At 47.6% G+C, this 19,654-nt stretch overlaps 1 protein-coding gene and 1 long non-coding RNA gene across 8 annotated transcripts in view; one reads left to right on the top strand and one right to left on the bottom strand.

The window, feature by feature from the left end:
- LOC136578925 (poly(rC)-binding protein 3-like) overlaps positions 1-6,637 on the bottom strand; it is a 645,331-nt gene extending 638,694 nt beyond the window's left edge. For 6 of the 7 annotated variants that reach the window (XM_066579121.1, XM_066579120.1, XM_066579123.1 and 3 more), the window contains exon 1: positions 6,126-6,483. The gene's annotated coding sequence lies outside the window, so the exon portion shown is untranslated. Of the gene's footprint in view, positions 1-6,125; positions 6,484-6,553 lie in introns of those variants that run through there. The other variant, XM_066579119.1, reaches the window with a different exon arrangement.
- LOC136578927 (uncharacterized) overlaps positions 1-19,654 on the top strand; it is a 168,684-nt gene that overhangs the window by 26,180 nt on the left and 122,850 nt on the right. The gene's annotated exons all lie outside the window — the stretch shown is intronic.

The raw sequence follows: 19,654 nt of genomic DNA, 5'->3' as shown, positions 1-19,654 counted from the left end.
ATTTCACATGCTGCACCTGACAGACACATATTTAACTGTTCAGTACTAGGATTCATGCAGAGTAACATTACAACCATACCTGAGATTAGTGTTGGAATGGGGGGCCTAGGGCCCCCCATGGGAAGTGACTCTGGGGGCCCAACTTACAGTTCTAAAGATGATCCAGCATGCAAGTAGAGGGGACAAGTCTCCAACATGAATGAGGCCCGCTGTCATGTGTCGGGCACAATGGGGTCTTTACACCTAAGGCCACCTGCTCACGGGCGGATATCTGCAGCAGGTGTCCACACCGTGGATCTGCAGTACATACTGCCCATAGCATGCTATGGTAACTGGATCCTTCCTGCACACTTGTGGAAACTAACTGCGGTTCCCGCAAGCAGAGGAAAAGTCGCAGCATGCTCCATTTTTGCGTGGACGGCTTCCATTGAAGGCAGTGGAAATCATCCGATCTGCGGCCCTTCCATAATGAACATTGCAGACGGACCTCGGATTCCGTGTCATCGCCTAGTGACAGCATGGGACAAAAAAAGATTTGAAAAGAAAAATCCGTACTGCGCATGTGCAACGGCGAGCCGCCAGGTCCATCCGCAATACGGATTCTCCGGCGACAGAGCAGGTAAGTGCAGACCCCACTGCCGCAGCGGGATTCCATATGCAGAGTCTGGCTACCGTGTGCTGGAGGCCTAACGGACGGGCCTTTCCATTTTGAATTTCCTGCCTCTGTTGGAGCGGAATCCGTGGATCGAGAGGTGAGGTTTCTTGCTACGGCCCTACTTACAGTTACACGCAAATATTACCTGGTCATCGTTAGGCCCTCCGGACGCACCAGTTGTTTTTAGTTTTCATATTGATGGGCTTATTTTTTACAATCCGGGGGTGCAGATTCATTTGTATTCATTTATAGCGGGAAAACAGTAAACCTGCTTTTTCGTTTTTTCTCATTTCCGTGGCATGCGCCGTAATGCTTTAATTCTACAGGTCATTAAGATGGTCCTAAAGCCAAATATGTGTTGTTTATTTTTGCGCTGTAGATGTACCATTTTCAGGTACGTATACACGGGATGAGAAAGAAAGCGCAGCCATTTTCTATACACCATGCAGTATAAAGCCTATATATGAGGCGCTATGGTCACTACTGATTGCAGCATCTGAGAGGGTAAATGACCAAGACAACAACAACCCCGAAGGCCAGAGGCAGCTACACTGGAGGGGCTAACACAAGGAGGAACCAAACATGCTACTGAGCCAGACCTGCAAGCAGAAAGGAAGGTGCGGCCAGGGCCATAATGTAAGCAGATGGAGCGGCATCACAAGGCCACATGGGGAAATCTAATTGCCCCACAACATGCTCAAGCCTTTGCTGCTGCTCTAAATCCCGGTCACCTGCTTAGTAGCCAGGCCCCATCCCCAGGCAGCAGAGTCCCGTTGTCATCATCCTGTCATCTGGTGCTCCTTCTCCCCCGTCATCTAGTCATAACGGAATCTACAGCTAACAAAAGATACCATGTCCCCAGTCATTCAGCTGAACTCACACCCAGCCAAGTTCTTGCTGTGCAGTCACTCCCGTACCACTACGACATTCTAACAATACTCCTTACACATGTTGGACCATCTGAAAGTGGCAAATGATTTCCTCATGCCGCAAATGGGCAGCTTTTGGAGCCAGTGTAATTTTTAGCTCAGGCATTGGCAACTGATCAGATATGAATGCTAAGGCCTTTTGAAGAGGTGACAAGATTTGTCAGCCGGGACAACAGTGTCAGCTACTTCCACCACCACCACTGCTGCTGATGCTATCAGGCCTAAACAACCACAGATCAACCAGAGTATCCCAAAAAGTGATCATTTTGGGGGGACTTTTCATTTGTAAAAAAAGCCATTTCTACTTTATTTTCCAGGATGCAGATTGTGCTGCTTCTCTCCAAAATGAGATAATTTTTTACCCACTTGGAAGGAACCATTGCTTTTTCTGTTACCGCCATATATGTGTACACACCCTTGTGTTGTACTAGTTTCAAAGTGCAGAACTGCAATGAATAAGCGTAGGGTCAGATAAACCCCATGATACCACATGAGGGTTAAACTAATACTAAGACTACTTTTACACACTGCAAACTTGGTCAGCATTTTGTGTCCATATTATTAAGCCAAAACCAGAAACACATGTAAAGAAGAGAAGTAGACTTCCTCCATTTTCACTGTTTTCTGTATTAAGGTTTTACTAAACATCCTGATCAAATCTGCATTTAATGATATTGGGCTTACATGCAATTCTAGCGCTATATCATAAAAACGACATGAAAATCAATCATTTTAACTGTTCCCATGTACAAAATGTTTCATTACAGCCATAAGTGACAATATGTAAATATATATGGAAGCATTGTCATCTGACGTGCCTCCCATTTAGGGTGGATTCAGACTAGCGTGTTTATGTGCATACAATTGTGCGCATAAAACCACGTGACTAATAAAAACATTGCTTCCCTATGGTGTGTTCACATGTCAGTGTTTAACAGGCATGCAAATGCATGTACCTGCATAACATAGGACATGCGCACACCATAGGTCCGTGACAGCTGTGGCAGAGGATTACAATGTTCTCCCATTGCTTTCAATGGGACCGGCGCTTCTGCAGTCCCATTGAAAGCAATAGGCTGCTGGCAAGCCCTGCAGGGATTTTCGGAGAAGGGCTTTAAATATAGGCCCTTCCCTGAAGATCATCCCTACAATGTGTTAAAAATAAAAAAAATATATACTGACCTCTTCGCAGCTGCCGAGGCTCAGGCACATCCAGCCCTGTCTTCTCCCTGCACTGCTCTGAATCTCTTTCAGCTGAAAGAGCTGTATCTAATTGGCTGAGCGCTCAGCCATTCATTGAATGACAGCTGAGTGCTGCCTGTGATTGGTCTCAGCACTCAGCCATTCACAGGCAGTGCTTGGCCATTCATATATTGAATGGCCAGGTGCTATCTGTGATTGGTTGAGTGCTGTGACCAATCATAGGCAGCACTGAGCTGTCACTCAATGAATGGCTGAGAGCTGCCTGTGATTGGCTGAGCACTCAGCCAATCAGATACAGCTCTTTCAGCAGGTGCGGATTTTGAATCCCCGCCTACTGAAAAAGCTTCAGAGCAGTGCAGGGAGAAGACAGGCTGGATGAGCCTAAGCTCCAGCAGGCGAGTATAATTTTTTTTTATTTTTAACACATTCTAGGGATGATTTTTAGGGAAGGGCTTATATTTAAAGCCCTTCCCTGAAAATCCCTGCAGAGCTTGCCAGCAGCCCATTGCTTTCAATGGGACTGCAGAAGAGCCGGTTCCATTGAAGGCAATGGGAGAAAATCCAGATCCTCTGCCACAGCTGTGGCAGGGGATTCTTTACTCCCCGCGGGGAGTCCCCTTGGCACTGATCACTGTGACAGTGCTGTCACAGTGTTCAGTGACAAGGGGACTCCCCATGGGGAATATTTACACGGCATTGGCAGAGAGGTGAGTATATATATATATTTTATTTTTTTTTTTTCTTTAGTTTATTTATTTATTTTTTTACACAAACAGGGATGATTTTTAGGGAAGGGCTTATATTCCAAGCCCTTCTGTGAAAATCACTGCAGGGGTTGCCAGCAGCCCATTGCTTTTAACGGGCCCGCGACCCCATTGAAAGCAATGCTGCACGGACCTGCATTCACGCGTGTTTGTGCATATATGTGGGTGCGTGGTTTTGTGTGCACCTATGTACAGCACACGCTCGTGTGAATGCACCCTTAGGCCTGGTTCAAACGAGAGCAGTTTTCGTGCATTAGAGGTGCGTGAAAAGATCTCAAATACACGGCACTAAAGATCATGCTACTTTAATTAGCTGTGAAATTGCCTGTTCGCACGATCGGAGGTGCGGGTTGCGTGTTTTTAAGTTCCCATAGGAGTCTATGGAAAGCACGCACCAATGATAGGTCAGGTCCTCTCTTTTCTCACACCACGGACCTTAGATACGAGCTTTGAAGTCGCATGTCCTATCTTTGATAGGTGAGACGATTTAGAGCATCTAAAAAACATTCATCTGAACGCTCCTGTAGGAAACCATTGGTTCTATTTAGACTTGAGCTTTTCACGCACCTCTAATGCGCGAAAACAGCACTTGTGTGAATGAGGCCTTAGATATCGTACTTTCTAAGCTCTCAGTGCCCTAGAATGCTTCTATTCCTTAAAAATGGAACTCAACTTGATCCTGCTGATCCCAGCATTGGTATGTCCACACAGGACTATAGTGTATTTAGTACATTATACCACACTTGTTTTTACATTGTGTCTGCTGAATGAAAAGTATGCACAGCAAGAACAGTATGTCGCACTTGAAAAATGTCACAGGGTAGAATAACTTTGGTAATGTGACTGCACTACTTTTCACCATAAATTCTGCTACTTCTATGTATTATATACATTTACTGAGATCTCAAAACATTACAGAATTGCGTATGTTCCAGCTTAAGCTAGGTACAACATATGTCAAAATGAAGACACTAAAATTATTGATAATACAGATGAGATTGAATGTCCAGCATGCTGATAAAAAGATTATTAACAAGAAAATCCTCTGTGACATGAATCTCAACCGCATCACTCTATGTACAAACATGCCTTTCTATCATATAAGCAGGCCATCTATGGCCCACCCATGACCTGTGCGCAATGATAAACCCATCCCCTTTATCTATATACTTTATGTAAAATGTCATGCATTTCTAACTAGGTCTTGGAACTGCAACAGATATATAGGATTATTCCAGTCACTTGGTTTGCCATGCTTCATACATTAAGATCTTCCAATGCCAGAAATATCCCTACTTTTCAGATGCAAAAAATATCATTGTTTGAATGAAACTCATGCCCGTACAAGAACGCCTTTCATTTACAAGTGAAAGAGCAAAAATGTGAAGCCATGAGCTGCTCTCCCAGTTAACAATGCCATACTTATCTGCAAACTATAAAAAATGTCCATCTCTCAATTAAGACCATTCACATGTGTGACCCAATCTGCATTGTGTGACCCACGAACATTTGGGGCCCTCTGAAGGTTTTCCAACAACAGTTCCATACAACCATTCGCATTCAGTTGAGAAGTTTGCTTCATGGATATTTCATTCATAATAATGTAATTGAGGTGATTAACAAGCAGTACTTGTAGCAGAAGAATTCAACCTGCATGTTCATCAATGTGGCCTTTGTGCCAGACAGTGCAGGTGAAAACCCAAACCCACCAAGTGTTCGGAATTTTCTAATGCTTTAGTCATTCATTTATCAAAAAAATCATTTCTGCATAGGAAGCAGTTACCACTGTGTATGGTGGAACATATATGCGCATACCAGAATGGGATTAGAAAATATTACGCTTGACAGACATATTGTAAGAAACTTTAGGAGGGCAACATGAGCGATAGAACAGATTGTTCCAATTATTAATAATAATAATCTAGTCTAAGCAAGATCTTCAATGGGACACATATGTACAATTCGCTGTCACATCTGTCCTAGAGAATCTCTATAAAGATTAGTGCATTCTGCTACGGGGAGACTTCATGGTATATAAAAAAAAAAAGTCTGAATATTAAAAGTCACTTTCCCATCTGCCATTAGTGTTGGATATGACTGTCCTTAATCTCCCATTGTTTATTAAGTTGTATAAATAAACTGAAGACATTTGACCCAGTTATAACATTATGGAAGTGAGGGGTCGAACAGAGAGCACAACTGCTGCATAACCTAAATATACAAAAGTTTCCACTTAGTAGAGTATGTGCATCCTAATTCTCTTCATTGACACGCATATGGTTGCAGCCAAGCAGGCCTGACCCACAACTCTTCTGATGAGCAGATAAAGGGGTGAACGTCTCCTTTAATTAGATGTCATATAAGAGGTGCAGCAGAGTGAGATCTGGCAATGTGCATTAGAACCCACATATCCAGTACTTGGGCGTTCCTCCATTGATTCAGCAGACAGGTTAGCTGCTACACAACTACCGGCATGCCCTGCTCAGTTAACCCTTTGCAGGCAGACAAGCCTTGTTTATGTGGCAGTACAGTATGCAGACATGAAGGCACACATAAAGGGGCTGTAGCACCAACCTGCACGACAGTCCGCCGGGGTTCCTCCTCTCCTGCACGGTCGCAGCCCTTCTGTGTGTCTCCTGACTGAGGACAGATGGCCGGGAGCCCTGAGCCTCGCTGGAATGAGGCAAAGCTTTGCTTTTTTTTCTCCTTAGCCCCTGGCAGATAAGCCTGAGTCAAACCCAGTGAGCTCACAACTCCCCCTCCACCAATCATTTCAATTAGTGCCACATGAGAAGAGCTTCTGCCCGAAATCTTCTTAGGAGAGGGCCAGAGGGCAGGGGGTCTCCTGTGCTCGACGACCACCACAAGCAACTAGAAATCTAATAGACAAAGGCTGGAATGTCCTAATCCCAGAGAGCGAGCAGCAGACTGGTGTCAGATGCCCTTCTGGGAGCGACTACTGGCTGGACGACTCCCCTCAGCATCCTGAGATCATCACTTACCGGAAGATTCCAGCAGCTACAATGTATCTCTTCCAGCAGCCTCAGTGATACAGTAGCGGCTCATCCAGCAGCTACAATGTATCTCATCCAGCAGCCTCAGTGATACAGTAGCGGCTCATCCAGCAGCTACAATGTATTCTTCCAGAAGCCTCAGTGATACAGTAGGGACTTAAACCAGCAGCTAAAATGTATCTCTTCCAGCAGCCTCAGTGATACAGTAGAGACTTATACCAGGAGATACAATGTATCTCATCCAACTGTCTCAGTGATACAGTAGCGGCTCATCCAGCAGCTACAATGTATCTCTTCCACCAGCCTCAGTGATACAGTAGAGACTTATACCAGGAGATACAATGTATCTCATCCAGCAGCCTCGGTGATACAGTAGCAGCTCATCCCAGCAGCTACAATATATCTCTTCCAACACCCTCAGTAGTACAGTAGTGACTTATACCAGCAGCTACAATGTATCTCATCCAGCAGCCTCAGTGATACAGTAGCGGCTCATCCAGCAGCTACAATGTATCTCTTCCAGCAGCCTCAGTGATACAGTAGCGGCTCATCCAGCAGCTACAATGTATTCTTCCAGAAGCCTCAGTGATACAGTAGGGACTTAAACCAGCAGCTAAAATGTATCTCTTCCAGCAGCCTCAGTGATACAGTAGAGACTTATACCAGGAGATACAATGTATCTCATCCAACTGTCTCAGTGATACAGTAGCGGCTCATCCAGCAGCTACAATGTATCTCTTCCACCAGCCTCAGTGATACAGTAGAGACTTATACCAGGAGATACAATGTATCTCATCCAGCAGCCTCGGTGATACAGTAGCAGCTCATCCCAGCAGCTACAATATATCTCTTCCAACACCCTCAGTAGTACAGTAGTGACTTATACCAGCAGCTACAATGTATCTCATCCAGCAGCCTCAGTGATACAGTAGCGGCTCATCCAGCAGCTACAATGTATCTCTTCCAGCAGCCTCAGTGATACAGTAGCGGCTCATCCAGCAGCTACAATGTATCTCATCCAGCAGCCTCAGTGGTACAGTAGCGGCTCATCCAGCAGCTACAATGTATCTCTTCCAGCAGCCTCAGTGATACAGTAGTGGCTCATCCAGCAGCTACAATGTATCTCATCCAGCAGCCTCAGTGGTACAGTAGCGGCTCATCCAGCAGCTACAATGTATCTCTTCCAGCAGCCTCAGTGATACAGTAGTGGCTCATCCAGCAGCTACAATGTATCTCATCCAGCAGCCTCAGTGATACAGTAGCAGCTCATCCCAGCAGCAACAATGTATCTCTTCCAGCAGCCTCAGTGATACAGTAGAGACTTATACCAGGAGATACAACGTATCTCATCCAGCAGCCTCAGTAATACAGTAGCGGCTCATCCAGCAGCTACAATGTATCTCATCCAGCAGCCTCAGTGATACAGTAGCAGCTCATCCCAGCAGCAACAATGTATCTCTTCCAGCAGCCTCAGTGATACAGTAGAGACTTATACCAGGAGATACAATGTATCTCATCCAGCAGCCTCAGTGATACATTAACAGCTCATCCCAGCAGCTACAATGTATCTCATCCAGCAGCCTCAGTGATGCAGTAGAGACATACCAGCAGCTACAATGTATCTCTTCCAACACCCTCAGTGATACAGTAGTGGCTCATCCAGCAGCTACAATGTATTTCTTCCAGCAGCCTCAGTAGTACAGTAGTGGCTTATACCAACATCTACAATGTATCTCTTCCAACAGTCTCAGTGATACAGTCGTGGCTTATACCAGCAGCTACAATGTATCTCTTCCAGCAGCCTCAGTGATATGGTAGAGACATACCAGAAGCTACAATGTATCTCTTCTAACACCCTCAGTAGTACAGTAGCAGCTCATCCAGCAGCTACAATGTATCTCTTCCAGCAGCCTCAGTTACACAGTAGTGGCTTATACCAGCAGCTACAATGTATCTCTTCCAACAATGAATCTCCATTTCGGGTTCAATTCTTCGGAAATAGTATTATAAGAACAATTTTTAATTATAGGTTTGTTTGTTCATAGGTAGATTTTAACTGATTTATTAAAGATTATTTTTTATTTTATACATACTATTGGTCTTTCAGTCCAACCAGCGAATTGTATCTCTTCCAACAGTCTCAGTGATACAGTCGCGGCTTATACCAGCAGCTACAATGTATCTCTTCAAGCAGCCTCAGTGATACAGTAGCAGCTCATCCCAGCAGCAACAATGTCTCCTTTCCAGCAGCCTCAGTTACACAGTAGTGGCTTATACCAGCAGCTACAATGTATCTCTTCCAGCAGCCTCAGTGATACAGTAGCAGCTTATACCAGAAGCTACAATGTATCTCTTCCAGGAGCCTCAGTGGTACAGTAGTGACTCATCCCAGCAGCTACAATATATCTCTTCCAGCAGCCTCAGTAAAGCAGTAGCGGCTTATACCAGCAGCTACAATGTATGTCTTTCAGCAGCCACAGTGATACGGCTCATGTCCATGGGTGGGTTTGAATTCCGGGATCCACGTGGGGCACCTGCGTGGATGATCCAGAGTTCAAGCCGCCCATAGGCAATCATGAGCGCTTGCAGCTTAATTAAAGCATGCTCTATTTTGCCCTGGATCCTGCAGGGACGGCTTCCATTGGAATCAATGGAAGCCGTCTGATCAGCGGCACACCTGGAACTGTCACTCCGGACGTGCTGCGGGAGATGTACAAAAAAATTCTCCACTGCGCATGTGCGGAGCGTGTGTCGGCTGGCGGGTCTGCCCACATACAAGTAGGAGACAACAGATGATTTGCATATATCCTTACTGGTAAGTAATGTCCTCATGCCACGGGCAGGGTGGTATCCCGTGGCAGGGCTCCCATCCACAGAACCCTACCCACCCGTGGACATGAGGCCATACAGTAGTGACTCATGCAGCAGCTACAATGTATCTCTTCCAGCAGCCTCAGTGATACCGTAGGGACTTATCCCAGAAGCTACAATGCTTCTCTTCCAACAGCTCCACTAAAGGGAGAGCAGCTTTTACACTCTTACTTAGATCATCTTTTTTCTTAATAAAGACATTACATTTTAGTGCAGAACTGAATCCGCTCCGGTTTGTGGAATTACATGAATAGTATTATTAAAGTTTCCTAAACACGTTTATAGTTTTCTTCTGCCTTGTAAGTTAGATCAATGGTATACAGAGAGCTAAAGTATACAGGGCAGAAGAGAATAATGGCACGCCCTCACCATGCAAACACAGACCATGTGCTGTGCCAGTGTTTTAAAAGCATCTGATTGTCAGTATGCTCTTGTGATGACAGCTGCCTGCTTGCTGTTATGTATTGTTGTGTATTGGGGGAGGTGGAAGGCTACCAGTCATTTGATTTCAAATGCAATCTGGAGTGTGGAGAGGCCATGATCACAAGACAATGCATGCAAGTTACTGGGGGAGGTTGTCAGCAAAAGCAGCAGGTCCTACCTACTAAAAACAATTACTCAGCTATTTGTACATGCTGGATCCTATGTGTGGAATAAATGTGGGGTGTCTAAATTTTAGATAATACATGGGAAATTTTAAAATAGATGTAACCAAAAAGAATAACACCCCTCAAGGTTGAATTGTTGTCATATAAGGTCATCATGTGCCCTAGCATCCATGTAGTGTGAAATAACAGCACTATAATGACATATAGCTGAAGCTGTTCTACTGAAATGCATCATGTGGCACATATTTAAAGGGAACCTGTAATCACTTTTGTGTGCATAAAACTGGCTATACTAGTAAAACTTTACAAAATGATTTTTTTGATAAACGTTTTGATCAGCTCATATCTTGAAAAAGATGGTATAAACGTTTCCCAAGCTACATGTAAATTAATGGCGAGTGGTGGGCTCTGGTGGACTGTCCGGACTGCTACTCCTAGGTCTCCTAACACCACCCCTCTCTGCCATTGTGCCATGGATGACATGGGAGACTGCTCATATGCAGTTCATCTGGCCCTTCTGTGGGTAGATTTACTAGATTGAACTGTGCATGTGCAGCTAATCCCCCCTTACTTTTTGATTTAGTGGTGCTAACGTCTGCTATGCCATCATGTCACAGCACCAGAGAGGGGCAGCGTTAGGGTACATAGTCTGGCAAGGAGAGACACTCTGGCCCACTCACCAGAATTTAAATGTGGCAAGGGAAAAGTTTATACTATCATTTTCAATGTATGAGTTGATCAAAACGTCTACCAAAATCTGTTTCATAAAGTCCAATACTCCATTGTTTTCCCGGTATAGCTGGTTTTATGCACACTGAAGTGATGACAGGCTCCCTTTTATGTCCTTGCTCTTGAGCTTCATTTCTAGTTCTATTAATAAAATTATAGTATGAATCATTTATGGCCCAGCAGTGTATCTTGGAAATGCATTCTTGTTTAGCTCCTCTGTGTCTGCTTGTGTACTCACATTTTATCTGCAGTTAGATGACCTAATGCATATACTCTGCGTCTGCCTTGTAACTACATTTCCATCTTTACCAAAATGTTATTCATGGTAGCATAGGCCATGAATACAACAGAAGGTTCATGTTATGAGTGGCAGTTAGGGGTGCTGCTAATCCCAGGCATTTTTGGCATAATTTTCTTTTAAGTCGGCAGAAGAAACATTGGTGTAGGGGGCACTAGCCTTGTAATAGGGCACTAAGGGGCCACAAATTGTGGGGGGTAGTAAGGAACATCACTACTCAGTGAGGGAAACTAAAGTGACATCAATACTGTGGGGGTGCTCTATTACTAGGCACTAGAGATGAGCGAACGTACTCGTCCGAGCTTGATACTCGTTCGAGTATTAGCGTGTTCGAGATGCTCGTTACTCGTAACGAGTACCACGCGATGTTCAAGTTACTTTCACTTTCATCTCTGAGACGTTAGCGCGCTTTTCTGGCCAATTGAAAGACAGGGAAGGCATTACAACTTCCCCCTGCGACGTTCAAGCCCTATACCACCCCCCTGCAGTGAGTGGCTGGCGAGATCAGGTGTCACCCGAGTATAAAAATCGGCCCCTCCCGCGGCTCGCCACAGATGCGATCTGACATAGCTGAGGGAAAGTGCTATCGTGTTGGAGCTGCTATAGGGAGAGTGTTAGGAGTTATTGTAGGCTTCAAGAACCCCAACGGTCCTTCTTAGGGCCACATCTAACCGTGTGCAGTACTGTGGAGGCTGCTTTTTGCAGTGTTGCACATTTTTTTTTTTGGGTATATTGGCCGTGCAGAGCATTGCGCCCTGCAGTAATACTCCAGGGACAGAAGTGCTTAGGCAGGGAGAGCGTTAGGAGTATTTTAGGCTTCAAGAACCCCAACGGTCCTTCTTAGGGCCACATCTAACCGTGTGCAGTACTGTGGAGGCTGCTTTTTGCAGTGTTGCACTTTTTTTTTTTTTGGTATATCGGCTGTGCAGAGCATTGCACCCTGCAGTAATACTCCAGGGACAGAAGTGCGTAGGCAGGGACAGAAGACATATTAATATTATTGATTGAATATAGGCAGTGGGCCTTTGCTAAAAAAATTTAGGCAAAAAATCTATTTGGCCTGCCTGTCACTGTGCTCAGTGTTCTGGGTCTGTGTGTGCTGCGTGTAGTAGTTCTACAAAATCATATGCAGCCAGCTAAGTGTTAGAGCAGGCTTGCGCCAAATTATTTCCTGGCTCTGTATGGGCTGTGAAATCACTGCTGTATTGCAGTCCACAGTGCAACACTCTGCAGTTCTGTGACATACTCCAGGGCCAGAAGTGTGGAGGCAGGGACAGAAGACATATTCATTGAATATAGGCAGTGGGCCTTTTCTAAAAAATATTGGGCAAAAAATCTATTTGGCCTGCCTGTCACTGTGCTCAGTGTTCTGGGTCTGTGTGTGCTGGGTGTAGTAGTTCTACAAAATCATACGCGGCCAGCTAAGTGTTAGAGCAGGCTTGCGCCAAATTATTTTCTGGCGTTCCGTAAGCGAAGTCAGCCTCCAACCACAGGCCAATAAGCGGCACATTTAATTACAGCGTTCTGTTTCTGCATTACTGGTAATACAGCATGCTGAGGGGTAGGGGTAGGCCTAGAGGACGTGGGCGCGGCCGAGGACGCGGAGGCCCTAGTCCGGGTGTGGGCACAGACTGAGCTACTGATCCAGGTGTATCGCAGCCGACTGCTGCGGGATTAGGAGCGAGGCATGTTTCTGGCGTCCCCAAAATCATCGCACATTTAATGGGTCCACGCTGTAGACCTTTATTAGAAAATGAGCAGTGTGAGCAGGTCCTGTCGTGGATGGCAGAAAGTGCTTCCAGCAATCTATCGTCCACCCACAGTTCTGCGCCATCCACTGCTGCAACTCAGAATCCTCTGGCTGCTGCTCCTCCTTCCTCCCAGCCTCCTCACTCCATTACAATGAGACATTCTGAGGAGCGGGCAGACTCCCAGGAACTGTTCTCGGGCCCCTGCTCAGATTGGGCAGCAGTGGTTCCTCTCCCACCAGAAGAGTTTATCGTGACTGATGCCGAAGCATTGGAAAGTTCCCGGGGTCCGGGGGATGAGGCTGGGGACTTCCGGCAACTGTCTCAAGACCTTTCAGTGGGTGAGGAGGCCGATGACGATGAGACACAGTTGTCTATCAGTGAGGTAGTAGTAAGGGCAGTAAGTCCGAGGGAGGAGCACACAGAGGATTCAGAGGAAGAGCAGCAGGACAATGAGGTGACTGACCCCACCTGGTTTGCTACGCCTACTAAGGACAGGTCTTCAGAGGGGGAGGCAAGGGTAGCAGCAGGGCAGGTTGCAAGAGGCAGTGCGGTGTCCAGGGGTAGAGGCAGGGCCAGACCGAATAATCCACCAACTGTTTCCCAAAGCTCCCCCCCGCGCCATGCCACCCTGCAGAGGCCGAGGTGCTCAAAGGTCTGGCAGTTTTTCACTGAGAGTGCAGACGACCGACGAACAGTGCTGTGCAACCTTTGTCGCGCCAAGATCAGCCGGGGAGCCACCACCACCAGCCTCACCACCACCAGCATGCGCAGACATATGATGGCCAAGCACCCCACAAGGTGGGACGAAGGCCGTTCACCGCCTCCGGTTTGCGCCGCTGCCTCTCCCCCTGTGCCCCACCCTGCCACTGAGATCCAACCCCGCTCTGAGGACACAGGCACTACCGTCTCCTGGCCTGCACCCACACCCTCACCTCCGCTGTCCTCAGCCCCATCCACCAATGTCTGTCAGCGCAGCGTCCAGCCGTCGCTAGCGCAACTGTTTGAGCGCAAGCGCAAGTACGCCGCCACACACCCGCACGCTCAAGCGTTAAACGTGCACGTAGCCAAATTTATCAGCCTGGAAATGCTGCCATATAGGGTTGTGGAAACGGAGTCCTTCAAAAGTATGATGGCGGTTACTGCCAAGGTCCACTTAACAACGGACACGTGGACAAGCACAGGCGGGCAGGGCCACTATATCTCCCTGACGGCACATTGGGTGAATTTAGTGGAGGCTGGGACAGAGTCAGAGCCTGGGACCACTCACGTCCTACCCACCCCCAGAATTGCGGGCCCCAGCTCGGTGGTGGTATCTGCGGCGGTGTATGCTTCCTCCACTAAAGCACCCTCCTCCTCCAACGCAACCTCTGTCTCGCAATCAAGATGTGTCAGCAGCAGCACGTCGCCAGCAACCGGTGTCGCTCGGCGTGGCAGCACAGCGGTGGGCAAGCGTCAGCAGGCCGTGCTGAAACTACTCAGCTTAGGAGATAGGAGGCACACGGCCCACGAACTGCTGCAGGGTCTGACAGAGCAGACCGACCGCTGGCTTGCGCCACTGAGCCTCCAACCGGGCATGGTCGTGTGTGACAACGGCCGTAACCTGGTGGCGGCTCTGCAGCTCGGCAGCCTCACGCACGTGCCATGCCTGGCCCACGTCTTTAATTTGGTGGTTCAGTGCTTTCTGAAAAGCTACCCACGCTTGTCAGACCTGCTCGGAAAGGTGCGCCGGCTCTGCGCACATTTCCGCAAGTCCCACACGGACGCTGCCACCCTGCGCACCCTGCAACATTGGTTTAATCTGCCAGTGCACCGACTGTTGTGCGACGTGCCCACACGGTGGAACTCTACGCTCCACATGTTGGCCAGGCTCTATGAGCAGTGTAGAGCTATAGTGGAATACCAACTCCAACATGGGCGGCGCAGTGGGAGTCAGCCTCCTCAATTCTTTACAGAAGAGTGGGCCTGGTTGGCAGACATCTGCCAGGTCCTTGGAAAGTTTGAGGAGTCTACCCAGGTGGTGAGCGGCGATGCTGCAATCATTAGCGTCACCATTCCTCTGCTATGCCTCTTGAGAAGTTCCCTGCAAAGCATAAAGGCAGACGCTTTGCGCTCGGAAACAGAGCCGGGGGAAGACAGTATGTCGCTGGATAGTCAGAGCACCCTCCTGTCTATATCTCAGCGCGGTGAGGAGGAGGAGGAGGAGGAAAATGAGGAGGAGGGGGAAGAGACAGCTTGGCCCACTGCTGAGGGTACACATGCTGCTGGCCTGTCATCCTTTCAGAGTGTATGGCCTGAGGAGGAGGAGGAGGAGGAGGAGGAGGATCCTGAAAGTGATCTTCCTAGTGAGGACAGCCATGTGTTGCGTACAGGTACCCTGGCACACATGGCTGACTTCATGTTAGGATGCCTTTCTCGTGACCCTCGCATTACACGCATTCTGGCCACTACAGATTACTTGGTGTACACACTGCTTGACCCACGGTATAAGGAGAACCTTTCCACTCTCATACCCGAAGAGGAAAGGGGTTCGAGAGTGTTGCTATACCACAGGGCGCTGGTGGACAAACTGATGGTAAACTTCCCATCCGACAGCACTAGTGGCCGAAGGCGCATTTCCGCGGCCCAGGTAGCAGGGGAGGCGCAGAGATCAGGCAGCATGTACACAGCAGGCAGGGGAACACTCTCTAAGGCCTTTGACAGCTATAAGGCTCCCCAGCAAGACTGTGTCACCGGTCCCCAGTCAAGGCTGAGTTGGCGGGAGCACTGTAAAAGGATGGTGAGGGAGTACGTAGCCGATCGCACGACCATCCTCGGTGACGCCTCTGCCCCCTACAACTACTGGGTGTCGAAGCTGGACATGTGGCCTGAACTCGCGCTGTATGCCCTGGAGGTGCTTGCTTGTCCTGCGGCTAGCGTCTTGTCAGAGAGGGTGTTTAGTGCGGCTGGGGGAATCATCACAGATAAGCGTACCCGCCTGTCAACCGACAGTGCCAACAGGCTAACACTCATCAAGATGAACAAAGCCTGGATTTCCCCAGACTTCTCTTCTCCACGAGCGGACAGCAGCGATACCTAAGCAATACGTAGGCTGCACCCGCGAATGGAAGCATCGTTCTCTATCCCCATCAAAAACGGGGACATTTCTGCTTCATCAATCTGTGTATAATATTCCTCCTCCTCCTCCTGCTCCTCCTCCTGAAACCTCACATAATCACGCCGAACGGGCAATTTTTCTTAGGCCCACAAGGCTCACTCATATAATTTTTCTAAACAATTTTTATACGTTTCAATGCTCATTAAAGCGTTGAAACTTTCACCTCAACCAATTTTTATTTTAACTGGGCTGCCTCCAGGCCTAGTTACCAATTAAGCCACATTAACCAAAGCGATTAATGGGTTTCACCTGCCCTCTTGGTTGGGCATGGCCAATTTATGTGAGGTACATTAGTACTGTTGGTACACCAATTTTTGGGGGCCCTCGCCTACAGTGTAATCAAATTAATTTTTAGCCCACCTGCATTACAGCTGACGTTACATCAGCTGTGTTGGGCACTGCAATGGGATGTATTTATGTACCGCCAGTGGCTTCCTGGCACCCACCCATGCTGTCGGTCCACAAGGATTTGTAACTGCATGTGTCCAATTCTAAAGAACCCCAGTCTGACTGGGGCATGCAGTGTGGGCCGAAGCCCACCTGCATTAAACATGACATGACCTCAGCTGTGATGGGCAATGCAATGGGATATATTTATGTACCGCCGGTGGGTTCCAGGGAGCCACCCATGCTGTGGGTCTACAGGGAGTTGTAACTACATGTGTCCACTTCTAAAGAACCCCAGTCTGACTGCGGCATGCAGTGTGGGCCGAAGCCCACCTGCATTAAACATGAATTTATTACCTCAGCTGTGATGGGCAATGCAATGGGATATATTTATGTACCGCCGGTGGCTTCCTGGCACCCACCCATGCTGTCGGTCCACAGGGACTTCACAATAGGGAGTTGTACCTGCCTGTGTCTATGAATTAAAAACCCTGCTCCAGTTGGGGCATGCAGTGTGGGCTGAAGCCCACCTGCATTTAATCTGACGTTAGCTCTGCTGTCCAGGGCACTGCAATGGGATACATTTATGTACAGCCGGTGGGTTCCAGGGAGCCACCCATGCTGTGGGTGCACATGGAATTCCCATTGCGGAGTTGTACCTGCCTGTGACTATTTATAAAAAACCGCGGTCTGACTGGGGCATGCAGACACCTTGACAGAATGAATAGTGTGTGGCACATAGGTTCCCCATTGCTATGCCCACGTGTGCAGCTCCAGATGGAGGTGGCACAGGATTGGATTTCTCATTGCTTCTTTACAGCATTGTAGACTATCGCCCCGCCCCTTTTAAAGAGGGTCGCTGCCTAGCCGTGCCAACCCTCTGCAGTGTGTGCCTGCGGTTCCTCTGGCAGACGCACTTATAAATAGACATGAGGGTGGCGTGGCATGAGGGCAGCTGAAGGCTGGGCAGGGACAGTTTGGTGTGCGCTGTGGACACTGGGTCGTGTGTGTGTGGGGGGGGGGGGTTGGGCAGCATGTTACCCAGGAGAAGTGGCAGCGGAGTGTCATGCAGGCAGTGATTGTGCTTTGTTGGAGGTAGTGTGGTGCTTAGCTAAGGTATGCATTGCTAATGAGGGCTTTTCAGAAGTAAAAGTTGTTGGGAGGGGGGGGGGCACTCTTGCCGCTATTGTGGCTTAATAGTGGGACCTGTGAACTTGAGATGCAGCCCAACATGTAGCCCCTCGCCTGCCCTATCCGTTGCTGTGTCGTTCCCATCACTTTCTTGAATTGCCCAGATTTTCACAAACGAAAACCTTAGCGAGCATCGGCGATATACAAAAATGCTCGGGTCGCCCATTGACTTCAATGTGGTTCGTTACTCGAAACGAACCCTCGAGCATCGCGAAAAGTTCGTCTCGAGTAACGAGCACCCGAGCATTTTGGTGCTGGCTCATCTCTACTAGTCACCAATACTATAAGGGGTCACTAAGAAGGCAGCCATACAGGAGGGAACAATATGTGGATAGAATTAGTGTATGTGGGGCACAGAGCAAGCTGTGTGGCTGGCACTAAGTGCAAACTATTACGGCAGGCTCATACAAACATGTCGTAAAATGCTGCAAAAATGATGTAGCATTTTACCGCGGTCTGGAACCATGTATAGCAGCGATTTTTGCCTGTGCATGACAGCGTATCTCACGCTGTACATACGCAATGTAAAATCCAACTTGCTGGAGAGCTGCAGGTCACAGTAAAACTCCGTTCCTCATCAGAGGTCGGATAAAATCAAAAGAAAAACTCCAAGAAAAAACTCTGGACCTGCGCTACTTTACATATAACAGATCAATATTGAATGTCTCAATAGCCAATGCTTGGATAGAGACAAAAACGTTTTTTATTTCATGCAAATAAAAGAAAGAGGTCTCAGCCTCATATAGTGGTATAAAAATACTTGCGGAATCCTATGCGACGCGTTTCGGCGTGATACACGTCTTTCTCAAGCATACAGATACATCAATAAACAGTGGTATAAATAGAACTAAGTAAATTACATACCCATTGCAAAGCATCATTCATCATGAGTAAGTTGCGGTGCGTGGTGCTGTTAGGGGCGAGGGAGGATGACGTATTACTAAAGATGAGCGAACACCAAAATGTTCGGGTTCGAGTTATTCGAAACGAACTTCCCGCGATGTTCGGGTGTTCGTTTCGAATAACGAACCCCATTGAAGTCATGAATGGGTGTGAGTGAGGGCTGGCCTCTGATTGGTCAGGCTGTGACCATTCAGAGGCATCTTATTCAGCAGGCGGGGATTTTAAATCCCCGGCTGCTGAATACTACTAACAGCTGTTCAGAGCAGTTCAGGAGAACTGCAGCCTGCCGCGCTGAACTCCGTCTGTCGGCACCAGGTGAGTATATATATATTTTTTATTTTTACACATTTCTGGATGAATTGCAGGAAAGGGCTTATATATTTAACCCCTTTCCGACAATTCATCCCGCGATCGCCGGCAGCCCATTGCATTCAGTGGAGTCGGCTGTATTGCCGGTTCCATTGAATTCAATGGGCAAACATCGTTCTTCTCTGTCACAGCTGTTACAGCTGTGGCAGAGAAGAAGGATTTGTCTTCTATATGTTCCCAATGGGGTTGGCGCTGCTGCCGCCGGCCCCATTGAGCGCATATAGAAATGATTTCTCAGGGAAGAAAGTTAAAGTAACCCGAACATCCGAACATCGTGTGGTGTTCGTTACGAATAACGAACATCCCGAACACCCTAATATTCGCCCGAGCATCAAGCTCGGACGAGTACGTTCGCTCATCTCTACGTATTACCCATCATGACGCGCTATATGGAGCCCCGGATGCGGCGTATGTGGCCAGCGTCGGGGACCATAATGCGCCCCATGTGTTACAGAACCACGCCACCCTGAGCGCGGCGGTGCGTTCCATTGAATGTATCACCTGACTAACTGGCGGCGCCCGCGGTGATGATGTGGCTTTGGGTATCAGGGCACGTCTCTCCGAAGTAGATATGGAACGCAGCGCTGCGTTTCAAAGGACGTTAGAGCAGCATGTCATGTGATTTATAATGGCACTGCGTGGTCTTACTATAGACGGCTATTAATAGCAAAATAACCTTTTAAATAGAACGAGTCATGCGTTCTCAATGAACACTCTTCCATAATGATATTATATTAATATGCATATCTCAAATCGCTTATATGGATGCAAAAAAATAAAAGATATAGCTATTGCTTAATATTTTGGAGTTAGAACTAATATAGTAAT

The sequence above is a fragment of the Eleutherodactylus coqui genome, chromosome 9 (genome assembly GCF_035609145.1).
Source record: "Eleutherodactylus coqui strain aEleCoq1 chromosome 9, aEleCoq1.hap1, whole genome shotgun sequence".
Classification (NCBI taxonomy): Eukaryota; Metazoa; Chordata; class Amphibia; order Anura; family Eleutherodactylidae; genus Eleutherodactylus; species Eleutherodactylus coqui.
The sequence above is the reverse complement of the archived record's forward strand: the minus strand, read 5'-3'. Positions and strand labels throughout refer to the sequence as shown.